At 38.6% G+C, this 23,838-nt stretch overlaps 1 protein-coding gene and 1 non-coding gene across 6 annotated transcripts in view; both read right to left on the minus strand.

Annotated features, from left to right (window-relative positions):
- LOC123680790 (complexin) overlaps nt 1-23,838 on the minus strand; it is a 330,085-nt gene that overhangs the window by 8,944 nt on the left and 297,303 nt on the right. The gene's annotated exons all lie outside the window — the stretch shown is intronic.
- On the minus strand, nt 10,976-11,048 carry Trnaa-agc. The gene has a single exon. It is a non-coding gene; the product is annotated as a tRNA-Ala (tRNA).

Raw genomic sequence — 23,838 nt, forward strand, 5'->3', positions numbered from 1 at the left:
GTATAGTCAGTTCTTCACAAAATGTAGACAAAATAATAAAGAATTTTTCCATAGATTGAAGACAATCATATCAACATAACATTTCGAATAATAAATTTCTATCATGCACAAGATATTCTCATATACATGAGGTGTGAAGTAAAAGCGTCACATTTTACAGTTATGACAGGGCGATAAAGGGGGCCACACACACATATATACGTTTGCAGTTTGGGCCCAAAATTGCGTTATTCGCTACAACGGAAGGAAAACACTGAAATACACATTGTCTCATTTTATGAATGTTTACGAAAAATATTATGCGATACTGCGGGTTGCAAGTGCAGATCCCGGGATGGTGAAATGTTCGCTTGCATCGTTTCCAAGTTTTATGGCGAGGCTTCCTCGTATCGTGCAACATTTTGCGTTTCGCGTATATCTGCGAAATATTTGTCTTGTGAGTAGACCAGACGATGAATTTGAAGAAAGGGAATTCTTATTACTCGACTTTACCCGAAATAACTACAGAAATATATCATAATAACGACTTTAACAATTTCACCTAGGTCATCCATAAGTAAACAACGACGTCACTTATCTAATATCGATATAAAATTCTTCTTGTATTGGGTTTTTGCAGAATTGGCAACGTTTTTCACGTAGAGCTGCAAAAAAACCTATTGATTATTGTGGCTTTTCCAGTTTAGAAACTTGAAAGGTACCAATTCGTAGCGTACATTTTAGCAGCTGTATTCGGTGTATACTCGGAAATAACACGCAAACTTTTTCGATTCAACTTTCCCAAAGTGTTTTGTAAAGCTAAATATCGGATGATGTTGGAAAATAACTTCAAAATAACCGCATATAAATAAGCTTCTTGGTTCGAGTCAAGAAATAACCCACGAGATCGAAGGAAAACATTCATTTGTGAGTTTGCTTATGATATTAAAGTCGAACGAAATTGATCAGCAGAAAATGTTGATAATAAATAAAAACTAATGGCGTCCAATAACTTAAACAAGATATAATTGGGAATGATAAACTTTCACGAGAAGTTTTTGAGTATCTTATATGTCTCTACTGGCTTCAAACAGTTCCATCCTCACCTAGTTTTCATTTTATACCTTCAGAAATGATTACTCGTCGAAAAACAGATTGAATTGAATGAGTGGGACGATAAAATGAGAACGGCCTGCTGTCAGAATGATTTAATCAAAACTTTCGCAGTCAAATTCATGAACTTCAGGTATACTAATTTTGGAGGTGAAACTCGTAGAAAGTTCCATTTCATGCTTGCCTAGAAATGTGTCATATTTCTATTATGGAGGGGCATATTTCTCACGGAGAGTTCCATAATACAACGGAAATTGATAGCCGAATTCATTTTGAAGGGAACTCGGAGATATACGTGAAATGAAAAATTGTAGAAAAATAGTGAAATAAAGTTAGGAACGTTTGCAGGCTTGTTCGTATTCGTACGTTTCTGGAACTTTTATTTTGATTACCTTTTCTCGGGAGTAGGAAAATGATACGAGATTTGATGTATGATATTTTATGGAAAATAGGAGCTCCAGAAATATATTCATATGGAAATTATTTTTTTCTTTGGCATATCTAAGGGAATTCGGATGACGACGTCCTAGGGAAGAATTTCATGCAGTTCAAGGTTTTACAGATTTCCCGAAAACGCTCTCAATTATGTTTGTTTATCGGAACACAAATAGTTTAAAGTTAAACCAACAACTTAACTTGAAAATCAAGCTCATGAAAAATTAAAGACTTGAGCTTGGCTTGACTTGATTTTAGATATTTATTGCTTGATTTGATATCAAGCTACTTGATATTACTTAAGCTCGATATGCCCCGTCGCAAGGCATATGTTTCTGCAATCTCGTGCGCGCTTAGACTAAATAAGGGGATTCCTCGAGCGCCAAGAGACTGAAGCATTCGCCAGTCTGACTTTATTAGTAGTTTTCTCACATTTCTATGAACTCTATTGGTAGATTTTGGTAGTTTCAGAAATATCTTTCCAAACTTGGCCAAAATGGCCAAGGATTTTCTATCAACGCCAGCATCTTCAGCTCCTGTTGAAAGACAATTTTCCAGAGCTGCTCTTACAGTTACAAAAACCCGCAATAAGTTAGGCGATAAATCTATAAGATGCCTCATGTGTCTAAGATCCTGGATGAAAAATTTTGAAATCAAACTAAGCTTGGAAGTTTCTCAATATTAACAAACTTTATTTTTTCATTCTGTTATGATTTATAGATATTCAATTTATGTTTATATTTCAAAAAGCATGTTTTGTGGGTACAAATACAAATCTAATGCATCAACATATTCTGGATAGGTAGGTACAATGTATTCCCCTTTTTGAAAAAAAAAATAAGAAAGACATTGACGTGAATCCAGGACCTTCCAAGCACTATTGTATTTATGCACAATACCACCCTTGAAGACCACATATACACCTATTTACAGTGAAGACGACCCCAAGAGCATAAGCTTGCCAGAGTCTTTTTGATTTTCTTCGATATTTTCTTCTATTTTTTTTGATTCTGGTGAAATGAAACGTTCATCCATCCAGGTAGTAACCTCCCCAACGATGGCCTTATAGGAGATTTGTCGAATTCCTCAAGTAAACACTTGTTACCAAAGTCACGTATTAATTTCCGGAAAAGAAACATACCTACATTTACAAATACGGAACTTAGTCTGGCAAATCATACAGAGAATCATCATTTTACATCAGGTTAGGTCAACACAGGTGAAGATTAAGTACACATCCAACTTCTTCTGTTGATCTAAAGCTATGGCCCCAAGTTCCGACTTCCCCGCTCGGAAGGGGAGCAAGTGGAGAAAACGTCGAAGGTACTTACGCCCTCAAAACTTTTCTGGCGCAGATTTAGTCAAGTTTTAAAACGTAGCGTACGGCACGGATTATAGCTGCCGGGATTTAATTAGAATATCTGGTGCTGAATTTATGCACCCCAACAAACCCACAAACGGAAACAACTTCCGATAATTCCTCGGCGAAGTTGGATTTCGAAGTTGCTTTACATTCTCGAATAACAAAACAGAACGTTGGTTGGGCCGATTCGCTGACGGCGGGAGGTAAACAATTTTTTTTTCTCGCTCCACTTCGGAATGCAGACCGAGCGGAACACGTCCAGGTGGGGAGAGGGGGGTGAATTACGGCCTGTTTACGTGTTTAGGGAAAAATATAGTAGGTCGGTTTGTGTTTCGTACTTCAAAGGCGCGGTGGTATCGCGGATAGCCTTGGAAAAAAAAATTAGCGGCGAGATTTATGGCTGTTAATATACTGGTGATATTACGCTGTTTTTTTGAACTTGAACGTTGTTGACAGGGTATTGTAGGACTTAAACGGTTTGTTCCGTGAGTTTGAATGAAAATTATAAGGTGGATCGATATTCTTTTTTTTTTTTTTTAGAATTGAAAAGAAATATGGATCAAAACTTTCTTCAACTTCAATCAAACATCTTCAAACAATCCTCGACGATGAAACAATGAACAATGGCTACAGGACAACATTTAAGAACTGTGATCAATTTGGATTGTGATCTTTGGTGCTTCACAATGCTCAAGAACTCCCAAGGAGATCGTCTACCAAAGGGTTTTCCAATTTCCTTTTGAATTGCCTGCTAACTTCGCAGCTATCACTTTTGAAGCTATCATCCTCTTACATTCGAAAAGCAGAACTGAAGTATTTTGGGTCTTCATGAAGCATTTTCTGGGGAGGCAATGGTGGAAAATTTTGAGCTGTTGGGACAAATAATTGATGTGAAGAATACAAGAACAATTGGAATATTGCTGCTATACCTCGAAGTGTAGACGAAAACCTAGATTTGTCGAACTCTCTTCGATCTTGGGAATAAGGACATTGCACCTTATTTTCCATGAAGACGAAGATCTTAGGGCTTTTCAAGTTCAGTTAACACAAGAAACCAAGCCAGTCGGTCACCAGCAACGTTGTATCTTGGATGATTGGATCCTTGGAATGAATCAAAATGATCCAGATTCTATTTTCACCTCTGATGCTACGTTTAAAAGCATAATTGTTGCATTTTGGACTCGAACAATCCAAGAATGTTTGTTGAAAAGTCTCTCTAAGCAAAACGTATCACTGTTTGGTGTGGTTTGACACCTTTAGACTTTTTTTTTGAGACCACGTGAAAGATAATGTCTATGCCAATGCTCCACAATCGATTCAAAGTCTTAGAAATGGAATTCGTGAAGTTATCGAGAAGACACAGCCGAAAATGTGCGAATGGAACAGTTAATTCTTTTTTACAATTAAAATTAAACCTCTTATTGTATAACCTCTTGCTGTAGAACCTCTTATATTGGCAAATCGAAGCCTTGGCTTTCACTTTTTGAAGATTTAGAGCAGATATCAAGCTCAACAGTGAGCTTCTCAGACAGGCCAATTCTGAACATTTGCACAAAAGAGCGAGGTCTGAGACCTCTTTCCCCCATGTGGTTAGCTGTTTCCATATTCGATTAGAAGTCTGCAAATTTTTTTAGCTGACAGAATCTTGGAATACTAAAGTTACTGATACAGATATTACCGCATCTGCAGTCTGATGATAGCTCAAAGCTCAGCTCGTTTACGCAAATCTGGGAGTATTGCTCCTCAAGGGCCTCTTTTTCCTGTGCTCTCATGGCTGAAATGCTATCTTGTGGTGTTCGTTTGCAAACCTACAGGAAGATACAAGTCACAGGGTGTTCACTCTTATGCCCTCTTTACAAGATCATCAGCTTGTTCGTTTCACCATGCCCTGGTACACACAGCAGACATTTCCTCTCTTATAGCCAGATCACCAAAGAACCTGGATTAACTCTCTTACCAAACTCATAATAATAAATCATAGAATGATCACCTCAAAACCCACATCATCCAAGATTCCTCACAGTTACATAAATCCCGATAGCCGTTCAAATTCCAATCACGTTTTGGGTAGATTCAATAAATCATTGTCGGACACTAAGGGTTGCGTCTGCAAAAAAAAATCATTGGATTCGGCATGTCGTAAATCAGGCCGAAAAAAAAGGGGCCTACGGCCCCGGTGCTTGGAACGACCCACCGAAAACAAGTGCCAGAACGTGTAACATTTATTCAAATTCCCAGTATAAATCACTGACTGGCCACCAGATTACAATATGCAAATGGCGGCCCATTATCTATATAGATGGATGGCGGGGGTAACTGATCGAACAGTCTTTGTGGGGATGATTAAGGTGGTCCCGGTTTAATGGATTTTTTTAACGGAATGTGCTTAAAATGGGAAAAAAAAGTCATGAAACTGTATATGGTTGAATAATATTAACCCTTTCTAACCATACGATGATTCCAAATCTTTCCCGCAACGTTCAATCTAAATTTAACACTTCAGTCAATAGGTTACGGGCCCAACCAGTAAATCAACCGTGCGTATTACAATGTATTATTTTGTTGAACTAAACAGTACATGTGATGGATTGAGCTATCAGTATAAATAATGTTATCAATGTTACATGTATTAGTATTTGTACACAGTTGGATAACAGACGCTTAATCAGATTGATTCGATTTTTACTTGATGGAAAACCGAAATTAAATGACAGCTATTATATTTCCACCATTTAATTATATTTTATATTACCTTTTTAGTAGTTGTCTCACATTTCTATGTAATCTATTGGTAGATTTTGGTAGTTTCAGAAATATCTTTCGAAATTTGGCCAAAATGGCCAAGGATTTTTTATCAACGCCAGCATCTTCAGCTCTTGTTCAAAGACAATTTTGCAGAGCTGCTCTTACAGTTACAAAACCCTGCCATAGGTTAGGCTACAAATCTAGATTTTCATGTGTCTTAGGTCCTATATGGAAAATTATGAAATCATACTAAACCTGGAGGTTTCTCAATATTGAAAAACTTTATTTTTTCATCATTTTTATTTTGTTATGATTTATAGTGATTTAATTTATGTTTCTATTTCAAAAAGGTTGATACTTTCGGTTCTTTTATAAAATGAAAGTGTTTTTTGAAAGGTTCCTTCTTATTTTATCATTTTTCATTGTGTGACACTACACAATAAAACTGTTAAAAATCAAGTAGTTTGATATGATTCAAGTACTTGATAGATAAATACTTGACTTGACTTGAGATTAAAAAACTACTACTTGACTCAAGCCAAAGTTAGTGGAAATTCTGAGGATTAATAAGCTATTCTTTTTTTGATCAATACTACATGAATCATTACTGGTTTCATCATGTACAGACCTTTTAGAATGCTTCTTTGTCGAATTTTTCTTAGCTGACTCAACACCGATTGTTAGATCCCCTCAAAAGGTAAAATTTGTCATGTTACTTCCTCCCCAGTGTCTTTATCGCAGGAACAAAGTAGATCCGGGGTTGTAATTCTAACTCTTCCGACGTGACCTCTTTCGAAAACGACCTCTTTTCGCACCTCTGCCCGCAGCAGGGGCAATAAAAAAGATACACGGTCCGCCTGGAAGAACATAAACGACGACTGTTCATCCTCTGCGACCATCCTGCTGGTGGGCAGGACGCTTCAGGGGTAGCTGTGTGCGGCATCCTTAATCGCGCCACATCCAGTCTCTCTGACAAAGGGCGAGATTAAAACTTTCGCGGATCCGTGATCACTCCATAATTAATTTTTATTACCGCGTCTTTGGCGTCGTAACGAATCGTTTGGAATTTCAATGTGAGGATAGGGTTGGTTTTTGATTCCCAGGTGTGCGATATGGGGGTGGAATATCCGCTTGAGATTATTCCTGGGCATGTCGAGAGGTATTTTATTATGTCTTTCGGTATTTGCATTTTGTAGGGAGGGAGCAAAGACGATTTTTAATTAGAAGAATCTAGGAAAGCTTAAAAATGAGAAGAACTATCATAAGAGATCTGCTTAGAGTTAGATCTACCCTAGAATTTCCTTTTAAAGAGTTTTCCAGTAGAAATGAGAAAATTTAGATGGTTATAAATACAATATTCAGAATGAGAACACTCCAAACAGTAACAGAAAAGACAATTGAAAACAGGGAGAGGTAAGGCACTATCAAGAGAACGTGTGAAGTTGAGTTAATGGAGAAGAAAGAGAAAAAATATTGGAATGAATATGTGGAGACAATGGAGTAGAACAGAATATCATACGTAGTGATGCATAATAAACCAGAATAACAATGTTTTTTTAGTTTGGGTTCCTGGTAACTCGGGAATTAAAGGAAATGAAGAGGCCAACTTGCCAGAAAAGGAGCACAATGTGCTTTCATTCGACCAGAATCTCTCTGAGGTATGGGCAAAACCTACGAGAAAGAGATTCAGAAGAAGGAAAAAAAAACACTCTGGCGAAATGTTCCAAAAAGTTTTTTTTTTAACTTTGATACTGCGAATTCTAAGAAGTATTTGGATTTCAGCGAGAATGTGTTAAATCTCCTAACTAGGCATTGCAAGAATAGATAATTTTGATGTATGTCAGTCTGAGAAAGCTCAAAAACTGGAAAGCACTATGATAAGTGATTTGCTTAGAGGTAGAACTACCCTAGAATTCCCTTATAAAGAGTTCTTCGATAGGAATGATATAATTTGAATGATAATAATGGTAACACTGATGAAAATTCCACATACGAGACACTTGAAAACAGAGAAAGGTAAGACATTATCAGAAGAATGTGGAAAGTTAGGGATATAGTAACATGGGGAAGAAAGAGAAGAAGATATTGGAACGAACAGGTAGAAAGAATGAAAAAGAAAAGAATATCATACGTGGTGAAGCATGGTGAACCAGAATGACAATGTCTGGGCTTCCGGTAACTCGAGAAGCAAAGGAAATGAAGAGGTCAACACACTTGCCAAAAAATGGAAACAAACTCGTTCCATTGGACCAGAATCTCTCTGAAGTATGGGCAAAACTCACAAGGAAGAGATTCAGGAGAAGGAAAAAACCGAAAGAGAAACACTCTGAAGGAATCTTCCAAGGTTGGATCATTCCAAAAAGTTTCTTTGAAACTTTGACACTTCGAAATCGAAGAAGTCTCTGGATCTTAGCAAGAATATGCTACATCTCCTTACTAGGCTTTGCCGCCTAGGAAGTACCTCATGAGAATGGGTCTAGCAGAAAACTATGAGTACAGATTCTGAGGGGAGAAGAAAGAAACTCCGGATCACCTGGTGACGGAATCCTTGTCATCACAATCCAACGCAAAATCTGCTTTGGAAAAGACACTCGTGGAAGTGAATTAAAAAAAATAATGTAACCTTCTTGAATTAAAAAAATAATGCATTGCGTTACCATTATCATTACCATTATAATTGTATCATTTCTATTGGAAAACCTTTTCCATTCGAAAAATCCGATTCACCAATAGTGTTTTCTGAATTTTGTAACAGTTCGTGTTCTAACCAACCCTTATTTATATGCAATAGATTCTTCAGCTTGCTGAGATCTTGTACTCATCAGGAATGAATATGTCAGCACTTGATTTAACAAGAACTCCTTCATTTCTACCTTATCATCCACAAGCAAGGCAGTTTCATTTTATTAACCTCGAATTTCCCAGTAATTTCTGGTTTGTTGAACATATATCAAAGTATTTCAGGTTGCATATATAACGTGGCTTTATATGCAACACACAATACACAAATAAGTTTGCCTAAGCCTTGGCATAAGAAACTAAGGCCGCGGAGGCGTCTGAGATACACTACAGCGTCGGTTTTCCGACGTTTCCGGCGTTACCTACGTCACTTGACTATACCCGCTCGACCGTGTGGAAGGAACTTCGCTGTTTTATTTTGGTAGTCGGTTTTATGGGCAATAGAATGCAGCGAGTTATGCGAATGCAACGGGAAGTTGGCGAAGTGAGAAAATTGAAACGATATTTCTCTGCACGAGGGTCGTTTGTTTCATCGATGAGATTTCTATGGAAATTTCCGGGTTTATTGAAATTTTTCGACTTACGGCATTATTATTTCTGCAGATCAAGAATTTTGATACGCTATATGCATTCACAATCGAGTTTTAAAATGGCGAATGCGCCAGCAGATGATATTCCACCAATTTCTGAATTTTTGTGGATGGAATTTGATGAACTAAGCATTGTAATAGTAAACTTAGTTTACGTACAAGCAATAAATGATTCTGTTCAATAATTTTTTGTATAAATATCAGTTAGTGTTAGATTAGTGTTTGGTCAGAATTTTTTGTAAATGCAGCGGTTGAAAAAATGTAAAACAAGGATGATGTGTTGACTTAAGCGATATCTCAGGGACTCCGGAATACATCTGGGCATATTCCTGTTGAGATGATTGTTTTCCTCCCAGGCTACTTTTACCTCGTGCCTTAAGAATCTAGAGTATATGGAAGAAACGGTAATTTTTTTGCCCATAATGACCCAGAGGTGTGCAGTGGATAAAAGATCCCAACATCTATGAAGTCCAGGCAAGGATTTTGGCTGCTGTCCAAGTGTCTTTCAGGCAGATATACTTGCAATCGAAAGATGCGTGGAAATGAACCTAGTTAGATATAGCAGAAATGTGATATAGTAATACATTGTGATAGTCAGGCTGCAATTAGAGGAATTTGAGCTCACATATCATTGATTCTAAGATAGTATTGTAGTGTCGAAGGAAACTTAACGAAATAAGCAAGGATAACAAGGTCCTTTTAGTCTGGATTCCCGACCACTCGTGAATTAGCGGTAATGAAGAGGCCAACACACTTGCCAAAAGAGGAGCACCAACTCCTTTCATTGGCCCAGAACCTCTTTTTGGTAAATGTTGATGTACCCACAACAAACAATTTTAGGAGAAGGAAAACACCTAAAGACAAACACTCTGGTGGAGATTTTTCCTGGATTGTATTATACCAAAACGTTTCTTCTAAATTTCGAAATTTTGAGATCTAAGAAGAATCTCTGGATCTTAGCAAGAATAAGCTACACCTCCTCACTTGATTCCTTAGAGGACATTGCAGGAAGCATCTCATGAGAATTGGTCTAGCAGAAACAACAACCCAACGACGACAGACTCTGCTTTGGGCAAGGCAACATACATGTAGAAGTGAGGAAGTAGCTTCCTTGAAGCCATCCCATATACTCGAAATCATCAGAACTCTGGGACCAGATGGTGAGCTGTAGACTTAGAAGACTAATGGTGAGAACAGCCATGCTGGGAGGCACAAGAGACCTTAAGCTTGAGGTGCAGTAAACCCCCTCAAATCTAAATTCAGTAGAAAATCTCAACACCAAAGGAAATCTTCTTTCAGTTATAGCCCTGAATTCGAACCAATTAGAAACAACTAGACAAATAGCAGAGATAGTTTAAGAAAGCGGTGAGGTAGTCAACTCTGTGTTAAAAATACGTTAGAATAATTAATCGAAAAAAAAACTAAAAAAAATGTTGAATCGATGTGGGACCCTGATGGCCATTACGACCAGAAACCTCATCCATCAAAGAGGGCGCTCTTTATTACAGCGCCCTCTTTTCCACTGAAATTAATTATGCGTCATGCATCGCTCGGGCCTTTGAGCAGGGTAAAGCTGAATATTTTCGCGATTATTAAAAACGTTAGATCGGCCATCATAAACATGAAATTCTCATAACGAACCTCCGCCATGTGCGGGCGTATCCGTTTGGAATTACTCGCGACGGAAATTGATTCGGTAAAAGAGTCACGTTTTCAAAGACCCTCATTTGCGACGCCTTATGACTCATCGGCAGTGGCGGGAAATGAATTGGGGCGGTACATAATCAAAAAACGTTGAGATTTGGGGGATATTTGCGGATGATTATTATAATTTTTTATGGGGCGTCATGATGTGCAGATGGAGTGTCCTAATAACATCAATGATGAATTTTCATTTAGAAAAAAACATAATCAACTATTAAAAAAGTCAGTTGATATCTTAAATTAATTGTAATAGCATAATATTTTGTTTTGTTTTGTTGAAAAAATTGTTTAATTCCGGAAAAAGTACCTCCCCGAGCGGGACTCGAACCCGCAACCTCCGAATGGCTAGTCCGATGCTCTACCAATCAAGCCACCGAGGAATTTGCCATTCCAACCGAACGACCAACCGAACAATTGATTCTGTAGAAGAGTCATGTCAGCAGAGACACTCATTTGTGCGATGCCTTATGACTCATCGACAGTGGCGAGAAATGAATTGGGGCGATGCATAGAGCCAAAAAGGTTTCGTGGGTATTTGCAGATTATAATTTTTATGGAGCGTCATGATGTGCAGATGAAGTGTCCTAATAACTTATTTTATGAATTCTCTTTTAGAAACCTTATCAACTACCAATATGAACCCATAATTATTAGGTGTACAACTATGCTCCCGCCGTTTTGCAATAGATAGCTGTAGCGGTAAGTGGTAGTCGATATGAATAGATCGTAGATGTCATACAATAACCTTAGGTATTTGTAAACATAACGCCATCGAAATATTGGTCGATTTGTGTTTGCATCATTAATTTTTTCTCAATTAAACATATCAGCTTATGAGCCAAATTCTTGTTATTTGCGGGAGGTTTTAATTTACTGGTGTAATATGAAGAAATCTGCAGCTGGGGCTCATCGAAACCTCTCAAATACTCTATATGGTGAGGCCGCTTTCAGTGAAAGAACGTGCCGAGAGTGGTTTCAACTGATTAAGAACGGCGATTTTGACGTCGAAGGCTAGCTTGGTGGTGGAAGAGAAAAGGTTTTCGAAGATGCAGAATAGAAGCATGACTCGATTAAGACTCGTGTCAAATGGAAAAAAAATGGCAGGATCATGGGCAGTGACGCAACAAGCCATTTCAAAACGCCTGAAAGTCATGGGAATGATTCGGAAACAAGGAAATTGGGCGCCGTACGAGTTGAAGCCGAGAAATGTTGAACGGCGTTTGTTTGCTTGTAAACAAATGCTTGCAAGGCAAAGACTGAAGGGATTTCTGCATCGCATTGTGACTGGATACGAAAAACGGAGTCATTACGATGTTCCCAAGCGCAGAAAATCGTAGGGATATACCAGTCAAGCTCAATATTTAGTGGGACCAGTTGGGCGTAGTGTATTATGAGTTGTTAAAACCGACAGAAACAATCACAGGCGATCGTTATCAAACGCAATTAAGGCGTTTGAGCTGAGCATTGAGAGACAAAAGGCTGCAATACAGCGACAGACTTACACTTGTTTCGATCCAGTCTTGTGAAGAAGTAAAAGATTGATTCGTGGATCGCTTCAAAAGATAACCAGTTTTTTTTGAAGAGGGATTCGTACGTTACCCAAAAGATGGGAGAAAGTAGTAGCCAGCGATGGAAAACACAGAAAGAATTTCTCAACGAATTACAGTTCCTTTTCTTTCTGTCCACTACTACACATAACCTATTCCGTGATTTCCTCCCATACTTCCCACCACTAAGATTTGCATCCATCAAACCCGTTCGTGACTGGAAAAAAAAGTATCACGGCACACCGAGATGCCCCGTCCAGATAGGAACTAGGGGTATCCCCCGGTGCACGAGAACAGCTTTCCAATTTAAATGAAGTCCTGCATCGAAACGTTGAACACGCTCCAAAACTGCTATCTGCATAAATAGGGCGGCGCCAGGCTGACTGGGAAATTTTCACGGATCGCCCTCTTTTTCCCGCTTTTCCGGCGTGTAATTCGGAACTGGCGGAGTTGGCCCGACACCGGTAAGCTGCTAGACAAAAAAAATTTAATCCGGGCATTGTTCACGACGCCAGGAATTATTTAGGGGCGCGTCGGGATGCTCTGGCGGCGGTTATGAAACGCCGGATACGGGCAGTTTTGGGAAATTCAGACCGGAATTGAAATTTTTATGGGCGCTAGAGGAGAGGTCCAGGAGATGAGGGCTGATGCAATTGCGTTACCTGGGGTAATGTCTCGACGTTCTAGGATCGCATATCGAGAGGATAAGTTCGTATAGTATGAACCAGAGGGCCCACACATTTTTATGTGCTACATGGTGTTCGAATTGGTGGAGATTTTTTTTTCTTAAGGTTGATAATTCGTGTAAGCATCTTGAAGATCGAGATTGGAGCAGCTGTACATATTGTGGCGACAAAAAGCAAAAGTGTCTAGCTGAAATTGTCGTCCCAATACTTGATGTGAATGTACCTGCATTAGTGTAACAATGGTCTTCGTGGTACTTGTAAAAAAGGAAATCCATGCAACTGTAATGCACTGAGTTTCGAGAACTGCTGGCTTGACACTGTCAGTATAAACACCTTCTGTTATGCATGATATGCCTGCCAGCAGATGAAATTCGTGAACTCTGCAAAATAGATAAAAAAACACAGTTGAAGAGATACTGCGCAAATGAAATGACTAACCAATGGAGCACACTTTCAGCCTAGCCAGTTCTGAAGGGTGTTTTTTTTAAAGCTATAGAATTTAAATTGCAATAAAACAACGATGGATTATTCGATTGGCATGAATTTTATTTATCCGCAAGATAATCTTGTGGCATTACATTTAAAATATGATTTCTGGCATATGACCGCCACGGCTGGCTCGGATGTAGTCCAATCTGGACGTCCAATTTTCGATGACTTTTTCCAACATTTGTGGCAGTATATCGACAATAACACGGCGAATGTTCTTCCAAATGGTCAAGGGTTTGTGGCTTATCCGCATAGACCAATGACTTTACATAGCCCCACAGAGAGTTGTCTAGCGGTGTTAAATCACAAGATCTTGGAGGCCAATTCACAGGTCTAAAACGTGAAATTTGGTGCTCACCAAACGTGTCTTTCAATAAATCGATTGTGGCACGAGCTGTGTGACATGTTGCGCTGTCTTGTTGGAACCACAGCTCCTGGACATCATGGTTGTTCAATTCAGGAATGGAAAACTTAGTAATCATGGCTCTATACCGATCACTATTGATTGTAACGTTCTGGCCATCATCGTTCTTGAAGAAGTACGGACCAATGATTCCACCAGCCCATAAAGCGCACCAAACATTCAGTTTTTCTGGACGTAACGGTGTTTCGACATACACTTGACGATTAGCTTCACTCCAAATGCGGCAGTTTTGTTTGTTGACGTAGCCATTCAACCAGAAGTGCGCTTCATCGCTAATGGACGCAGTGCGCGATACGAATTCCGCACTGAACCATTATTTTCGAAATAAAATTGCACTATTTGCAAGCGTTGTTCAGGCGTGAGTCTATGCATCATAATGAATTGACAGCTGTTAAATCGGTCGACATCTTGAACAGTAATGCATACTTAAAGTTATATACCTCGACAAAAAACAGCCTATACTAACCAACAACTTTTCATTTTATAATTTGAAGAGAGCATCTTTAAGTTACTATACCACAACAACTTCTGCTATTTATATCTTCAGTAATTAAATCAACCAAACAACAACAACCTCTGCAACACATGTGTAACACCCCAACGGAAAACGCCAAACCAAGAACCAATAAGTATAAATCAGTTCCCCTTTTTACAAGAAAAACCCACATTTCTCCCTTTCCCGGATACATAACCACAGTTTCCTCCCTCCAACTGCAAGTAATTAAGGCAGGAACGAGTCGAATAGTAATTCGCAATCTCAACTTCAATTAAACTGAGCACGAAGTGTAGTCTGTAGTGCAGAGCCTCCGACGTTTTGTCTATCGTTTCGAACAAGACGGTTAACCAAACAATTAATCATTCACGAAGTGGATCTGCATTGAATGGCACCTGGAATTAGCTAAGAGGAACTCGTTCTGGGGATTCCTCTGGAGGCAACAAATTATCTCTGTTGCAGAGGAAGAGGAGATGCTGTCGGACCGAAGGAAGGGGAAGAGGAGATACAGCAGCTGGGACTTCGGAGTCATTGCCGTCGATCAGGGAGATGGCAACTTTTATGGAGGTACATTCAAGTTTTTTTTTTTTTGTCAAGCACCTTTAGCATGGTATATTAGGCCGACTGAAAAGTCCCTGGTCTGATGAAAAGATGGCGGTGCTAGTATTAAATCCATATGATATTTAGTTAGTACCAACCTTCAAACGATACGTGTCAAAATTTGACAACAGTCCGACCATTAGTTTGTGAGATATTGCGTTGTGAGTGTAGCTACTTTTGTTATTTGAGAAAAAAAGAATTTCGTGTGCTGCTAAAATATTGCTTTATGAAGGGATAAAATACAGTTGAATCAAACTCTTGGCTTGATGAAGAGTTTCCGGGATCTGCACCAGGCAAATCAACCATCATTGATTGGTATGCTGAGTTTAAACGTGATGAAATGAGCAGCAAAGACGGCGAACGCAGTGGACGCCCAAAAGAGGCTGCCACCGACGAAAAAAACAAAAAAGTTCACCAAAATAATTTTGAATGACCGTAAAGTAAAGTTGATCGAGATAGCAGACATTGTGAAGATATCATCTGAACGTGTACATCATATCATTCACGAATATTTGTACATGAGAAAGCTGTGTGCGAAATTGGTGCCGCGCGAGCTCACAATCGGTCAAAAGTAACAAGGTGTTAATGATTCTGAGCAGTGTTTGAAGGTGTTTAAGTGCAATAAACCTGAATTTTTGCGTCGACATGTGACAATGGATGAAACATGGCTCCATCATTTCACTCCAGAGTCCAATCGACAGTCAGCTGAGTGGAAGGCACACGATGAACCGAATCCAAAGCGAGGAAAAACACAACAGTCAGCTGGCAAGGTTATGACAACACCATTCTGGGATGCACAAGGTATAATATTTATTGATTACCTCCAAAAGGGCCAGACCATCAACAGCGATTATTATATAGTGTTATTGGATCGTTCAAAGGATGACATCGTTAAATAACGGCCCCATTTCAAATCATAAGGTAAAATAAACAGCTCTTGAATGTTCGTTAATTTCTTTCAAATATATGTAGGCCAAGTTTAGTATATATCTATGTCATATATCATTATAACAGGTTTTTTCTTGATTTGAAATATTCGTGGGGTACAAAGGTTTCACATAATCCTGTGGAATTGAAAAAATTCAAAATAAAATGAGAGAAAACTAATGAAGACGGTTTGAATATGGCGTTTTTCATTGCTCCATATTCATCAAGCATAAAATGATTTCATTTTCAACCCAACACACTCGTTAATGTGAGTTGAGCTTCTTTGCATCATCCGCGTTTATTTTATTTATTCATTTTTTTTTGGTGAATGGATTCACGTCCTGAGCGAACACATGGGTAGAAGTTTTATGAAAAAAAGACGAAAAACTGAGAGTTAGCATGAAAGCGGAGGTACTTGTGCATTTAACGATTCGCCTGATGTTTTCGAATGTCGTTATTTCTGTCTTTTGAAAGCTAGCTTTTCCGCTTTTGAAGAGATGAGTGATCTAAATTCGGATATGATGGTAAGTCAAAGGGAAACTGCCTCGAATATACTCGAACAGAGAGGGATTCCTAAAGGTTTTTTACAACAATTATTTTTAGTGTATATTCGAGTATACTGTTGTAGAAAGCTTCTTTTCCTTTATAACGGGATTTTAAATGGAAATGACAATTCAAAATGTGTATTATTTTTTGAAATTTCCCATATCATTTGTGATCAGCAAACATGAGAATTCGTTATGTTATTCGTTACGTTATTCTCAAGAAGAGAATAACATGAGAATTCGTTATGTTATTCGTTACGTTATACTCAAGAAGAGAATAACATGAGAATTCGTTATGTTATTCGTTACGTTATTCTTAAGATGAGAATACAATGAGAATTCGTTATGTTATTCGTTACGTTTTTCTCAAGATGAGAATAACATGAGAATTCGTTATGTTATTCGTTACGTTATTCTCAAGATGAGAATAACATGAGAATTCGTTATGTTATTCTCATCTTGTTTCTTCATCATACATAAATTTCTACATCCCGTTCGATATCCATCCGTATCAACGATATAATCATAATTTAGGTAATCAGGCAATCTACAAAGTACCCCAATCAAAACCATCCAAACCGACTAACGAAGCCGATTACGGAATAAACGTTCGAAATACCGAATATCAATCAATTGATATAGAATTGAAAATGATCACGGAATCACCGAGACCTAATTTGAATATTATGGAATTTATAACAGATGCAGATCGTGCATTCTGCGTGCCACGACAAATGATATGCATTTCCTGAAAATCACGTCCATTAAAAAGACGTATCTGCATTGGTTATCGAATTTACTGCACGGCCGGTATGAAATTCAGATCCAATCGTTTTATAGGAATTTATATTGGACGAAAATGCGATTTTTAGGTTTTTGTGAAATCGTTGATTTTTGTGTATGGGTCGGTGGCTAATATTTGGAAATATTGGATTAGCAGCAACGGTATTCGGTTATTGGATTCGTAAAAGGTTCCATGAAATATTCGATCGAAAAAAAAAAACAAGGAATTGCATTTTTCAATTTAGCATTAGGCCTGTTGGAATGAAATGATATTGAAGTAGTTCATGTATTCAAATTGATGCTCCGTCACTGTTGTTTATGTGTTTACGGAACTCATAACGTATACCATGAAATACATAATGGGTTTGCCAATAGCGATGATACAATCCCCAAATGAAGACATCACAAGGTGTTGATTCACAAGTCCTGATAGTATAAATAGCTGGACCATTTTCAGAGATAATTGCATCACCAAATTATGTTTTCAATAAATCGATGGTCAAGGCTGTGTGGGAGCACTGTCTTGTTAAAACCACATATCACATAGTAGGAAAACATCATTTAACATTGTAAACCAAAATTTTTCCTTAAAACTCTGCACAATGTAATTTGAGAAAGATTAATTTTTGAGAAAGGTGTGATAGTTCATTTGGGGTCAAAATTTGCTTACTGAAAATGACATATACTCCCTTTATCTATGTTTATTGGGTACTCTGAGTTCATATCCAATTTTGGTAGTACCGTAGAGCGGTGTGACTTTGCACCACTTTTTATAGTTTTCTTGGTGTAACTTTTTCGTTTTTTTTGTGAAATGAGTCCTGTGCAAAGTATGTTCAATTTGAACATTTTAGTTGTCGACTGCTGTGGTTAGAATCAGATGAAAAGGTGCACACTTCTTTTCTTTTTAATTTTTTAATTTGGCAGTGACCCGCAAATCGGTGCGAGTTTGTCAATGCCTTAAAAATGCTTTTTTTGGCAATTTAGTAAAGTGCTGGCGGTATATTTCAGTGCACTAATGCATCCGGGTTCGCCCATTTAGTTTTCGTTAATTTTATTACAAAGAGTTCTTCTGGGAATGTTGTACACTTCGGAAGCTGTCTGTATTGAAATGTTTTCATTTCGAACTGCATTGATTGCTCGGATTAGTGTTTTTTCCGTATAATTACTATATATTTCCTTGCATCCAACTTCTTTTTGTATCGACGATCCATAATTGTGCCTCAAAATAAAACAGGTGTAACAAATTTGGTATGTGGCAATGTCTCCTACCAAAGGGCCACAAAAGAAAAATTTCCCGAAATGTTTCCAGTTTTTTTTAACGTGACGTTCAATGAATGTTAAGTAAGCTGCTAAATATATTCCGATGTACCGTTCGCCATATTTTCTGCACAACTTCTAGTATTTCGCATATATACCCACGTTAAAAAATTACCCGCTCACATAACATACCGTAGCACACCGTTCAAAGTACGCCAGACGACTGCGACGGTTGCAACATGTGGGTATATAGTGTGGTTAAAGGTTTCGATTTGTGATTTCCGTAAGATGTTGCCAACTTTATGAAAACGAAGTGAAACATAAAATATTAGGCAGTTCGGCAAAGTCACCTCCGTTGCAAAGTCACACCGCTCTACCGTATGTAAAAACAGAAAATATGAAACTTGTGTTAACAAAAAGTTTCGCGTTCTTATCTAGCACCTGTAAGATATCATTCAAGAATTAATTAATTTTGTAAGACATCTTTTTGCCCTTATTCTTTTCCATAAACAATCTTCAAATACAATTTTCCACGTAGGTTTACTCCTACATTTCTCTACGCGGAAAACCTCCAGTCCGGCTGGAGGTCAACTCCCCCAAATGACAAACATCCGTTGAGGCGCAAAACATAAAACGCAGTTACCTACTACGACCACATAAACTGCCAGACGAAACCTTATACAAAGTCGTCTCTTAATCCCTTTTATCTCCCCCTCTGCCCCTGTTCATTTTAAAGGGCTTCTTTAAAAATTACGTCGAATGGCCGTCGGCCAACTGTGCGTGATGCAATTCGCAGGTGCCTTCAAAAGGAGAACTGGATAATTTTTAACGAACCGCCGCCATGTTTTTGCTGTACGGACGCCCTGCTTTATGTGTGCACACGCTCCGGTGGCCGCAGCGGCTAAAAACAATTCAATCGGGCAGAAAAAATAAAAAAATTCTGACGTTATATGGAGTTGCGAGTATGTAAATGTGGGACTTTGAAACAGTTTGTTGGGTCGTTGAACTGATGAGAGTTTGTTTTTTCGAATGGTGTGAGGATTTTGTTCGAAACTATGTGTAGGTGGCGCATTTTACAAGTCTAGTGTTTTTGTAACAACATAGGATATGCTGACGACACGGTAATATACTAACTGACAAAGATACTGCAGAACTCAGAAGGAGTTAATGAATTTGTTAATAATGTGTTTGACCACCGCGATTATTTATACACTCCCCAACACGGCTCTGCATTGATGCAATAAGATGGTATTTCTACATGAAGGATACCGACCCAAGCTACCTGTACTTCATGTCTCAGAGCCGCCAAACTCTGTGGGGGCTGGGGTAAATTTCCAAGCCTTCTACCCATGATGCCCCAAACATGCTCTATGGACGAAAGATCGGGGGATCTGAGCAGCCATAGAAAAAGATCCACATGGGTCGCTTCGAAAAAGTTTAAACTAACTCTGGCAACATGAGGTCGGGCATTATCTTGCTGAAATATTGGATTCTCGAGCCGGTTAAGGTGAGGGAGAACATATGGCTCCCCTATTTTTCGAAGGTAACGCAGCGCTGTAATGTTACCTCGAATAAAGACTAAAGGCGACCTACTTGCATGTGCAATAGCACTCCATACTTCAACGCCTACTGTCTGGTGTACATGACGCTCAACATCAAACTGAGGTTCACGTCTTTCTCCCCGACGTCGTGTAACCCTTCTTCGGCCCTCATGTGCACCAAAGGAGAATCGAGATTCAACAGAAAAGACACATTCCAATGTTGACGTCCTCTGCATCACTGTAATCGTTGCCGGTGATGCTCAACCTCCAGAAGTAACACAAGATGGGGTCGATAATGCTGCAGTCCAAAAGACCTTAAGGGCGGTAAACCATTCGGACAGTTACAGAATGGCTTTGTTCTCCTAACCACTCATCAGTCAAAGATCGAGTTGTCGCAAATCGGTCTCTAATGGCCATAAGTCTTAGACGTCGGTCTTGAACTTCATTTGTGCCCATTCGACGTCCGGTGCCTACTCTTCTGGATGAAGAATAAAAAAGACTGAAGAGGGATGAATTGATCCAAATGCTGGATCACACCACCCAAAAGAGGGACGAATTTGCCATGGTTGTTTCCAATATTCACTAAAAGTCTAGTCGTCCAGGAAAAGTTCTGTTGAAGCTGTTATAATGACATTTTGTAGCATTTGCTTATATTCTTCTCTATACAAGTCCACAATAATATCCCCCAAACAACCAGTCCACATGTTATATTTTTTAGGACATTACCTTCTTAAAATATGGTCAAATATTTATTATCTCGAGACTGATATCTCTCTACTGGAGAACTATGGTAAACATGGAGATCAAATGAAGATTCATGTATAAAAAGAACAATTCATGATTTATTAGGTCATACTTTTTGGAGTGCACAATCGAATAAATTATACGACTTATTCTCGAGAGCTTCCATAATCATCCGTCTCCTAGCAGAACTCGAGCGAATGGAGCACAATACTATAGAACTTCTCCAGGCGCGTTCCAAGAAAAATAAACTTCGAATTAGTCATAACTTTCAGGAAAACCAAGCTCTGAATCATTATAGTTCGCGATTTGTATTTGAACTGCCACGAGCAGCAACCATTACAGGTGTACTCTGTAGGGAAAGGGAAAAATACGACCCAACTTGTATTTTATTGAATCCACCCAAGTTTCTACGGAGACTATATATAGCATGACGTTGGAACATTCGCTTAAAATTGTTAGACCTTAATCGTGACTTCGGGTCGTGAAATTTCTTATTATTACAACACTACACCTGTAACTACCAGCGGTAATTTCGCTGTTATAATGATAATAACTTTTAATACCCTTGATGGTTGCTCTCGATAATGCATTTAGGTCAAAAAATGACTCTTGAAATTCTCCATAACATAACTGCTAACGTAGCTTCTTCTGTTATTTGAAAAAACATAGAAATTGCTTTTTGAAGGGAAAAAATACAGTTGAAGCTAAATCTTGGCTTGATGAAGAATTTCCGGGGTCTACACCAGGAAATTCAACCATCATTGATTGGTATGCTGAGTGTAAACGTGGTGGAATGAGCACCGAAGACGGCGAACGCAGTGGTCGCCCAAAAGAGGCTGTCATCGACGAAAAAATCAAAAAAGTTCACAAAATAATTTCGAATGACCGTAAATGAAGTTAATCGAGATAGCAGACATTGTGAAGATATCATCTGAACGTGTACATCATATCATTCACGAAAATTTGTACATGAGAAAGCTGTGTGCAAAATGGGTGCCGCGCGAGCTCACAATCGATCAAAAGCAACAAAGTTTTTATGATTCTGAGCAGTGTTTGAAGCTGTTTGAGTGCAATAAACCTGAATTTTTGCGTCGATATGTGACAATGGATGAAACATGGCTCCATCATTTCACTCCGGAGTCCAATCGACAGTCAGCTGAGTGGACTGCACACGATGAACCGAATCCAAAGCGAGGAAAAACACAACAGTCAGCTGGCAAGGTTATGGCATCAGTATTCTGGGATGCGCAAGGTAGAATATTCATTGATTAACTCCAAAAGGACCAGACCATCAATAGCGATTATCATTTAGCGTTATTGGATCGTTTAAAGGATGAAATCGTTAAAAAACGGTCCCATTTGAAGAAAAAAGGTGCTGTTTCATCAAGACAATGCGCCGTGTCACAAATCAATGAAACCATGGCAAAATTGCATGAATTGGGCTTCGAATTGCTTCTGCAACCATATTTGCCAGATCTGGCCCCAGCGACTTTTTCCTGTTCTCAGACCTCAAAAGAATGCTCGCTGGAAAGAAATTCAGCGCCAATGAAGAAGTAATCGTCGAAACTGAGGCCTATTTTGAAGAGAAAGACGAATCGTACTACAAAAATGGTATCGGGAAGTTGGAAGATCGCTTTAATCGCTGTATCGCCCTCGAAGGCAACTATGTTGAATAATAAAATCGAATTAAAAAAAAAATGTGTTTTACTATGGTAGACCGGGGTCTTTTCAATTGGCCTGTTAGATGTTTCTTATCGATACTGCATTTAGGTCAAAAAATGACTCTTGAAATGCTCTATAACATTCCTGCTCTGGTATTATCACTCAAGTTTCAGTTGCGTGTTTGAATATTGAATAATGAATACAAAGGTTTCAGCTTCAGAATCTGCAACTATCTGAATGTAACCCATAAAACAGACCAATGAAGTTTATGTACTTTTACTAGCGCGGTTAATTTATAGACCAGCTTTAACCGGTGGTTATTTATTCATAAGGGTTTATCTATCCGGTAAGCACGTCTCATATTTTATCGATTCAACCTCGAGAATCCTGAATCCTGAATTTCGAATCCGGGAATAATGGAAATACCAAACGTGAAGCTAATGAATTCACATGATATCAACGCCAACCGCAATAACTCGATTGGTTTCGTTCCAGCAGTTCTCAATGGACCGAATGGGATGCTGTCTCTGGCGCTGGAGAATGTATGGATATCCTGTTGACACATGACGTCGTTCGAGTGAGGTTAGGAAAACATCATTGTTCGAGGGAGCAGCGCGGTGATTTTTGTCGCCGAGTGTTTTGATTGGGAATCTCTCTCTCGATTGAAGTGGATCCCTAGGGATTGAGCTGGAATATTCGTTATCTTTATGGATTTAGAAACCCTCTGTTCTACATACACACCCTTATAAGATGACGCATGTACAGGAATGTAGGATGCTTGTGAAGCATTTCTAACTTTTGTGCTATCCAACATTCTTTTATGAATCAATGCCTTTGTTTGTGGTACATTAAACGATAGTGAGGTGATCAAACTTGAACCTCTTAATGAAGAGATTAAAAGCAATATCCCAAATATCTTGGTGTTAAATTTGATTCTTCTTTGAATTTCAAGGCTCACTTGGAAAATTTACGTTTGAAATTGAAGTCGAAGAATAATATCCTTAAAAAATTAGCTGGTTCTTCATGGGGTGCTGATGCCAGCACTCTTCGTATGACAGCTTTGGTCTTGGTTTTTTCTGCTTCTGTTTGGTTCAATAGTGCTCATGTTCATAAAATTGATGCACAGCTTCACGTTTCTATGAGAATAATTAGTGGAACTGTTAGATCTACACCTTTACATTGGTTACCGGTGCTATCACATAATGTTCTGCCTGTAATTCATAGACAGGTTGCAGTCAAGAAATCTTGGGATGAATTTCATTTCTACCCGAACTTATTTCCAATTGTATCTTACCTTCCAGATACTAGAACTACTAGATTAAAGTCACGCAAACCTTTATGGATTGATACCTTCCTTCAATCTAATGAGAGTGACAAGAAAATTTGGCGTTCGGAATGGAGGTCTTGTAATGTCTCAACAAAAGTCTTATCGTTGATCCTTCAGAGAAAGCTCTAGGTTTCAATCTTCCTAG

The sequence above is a fragment of the Harmonia axyridis genome, chromosome 5, assembly GCF_914767665.1.
Source record: "Harmonia axyridis chromosome 5, icHarAxyr1.1, whole genome shotgun sequence".
Taxonomy (NCBI): Eukaryota; Metazoa; Arthropoda; class Insecta; order Coleoptera; family Coccinellidae; genus Harmonia; species Harmonia axyridis.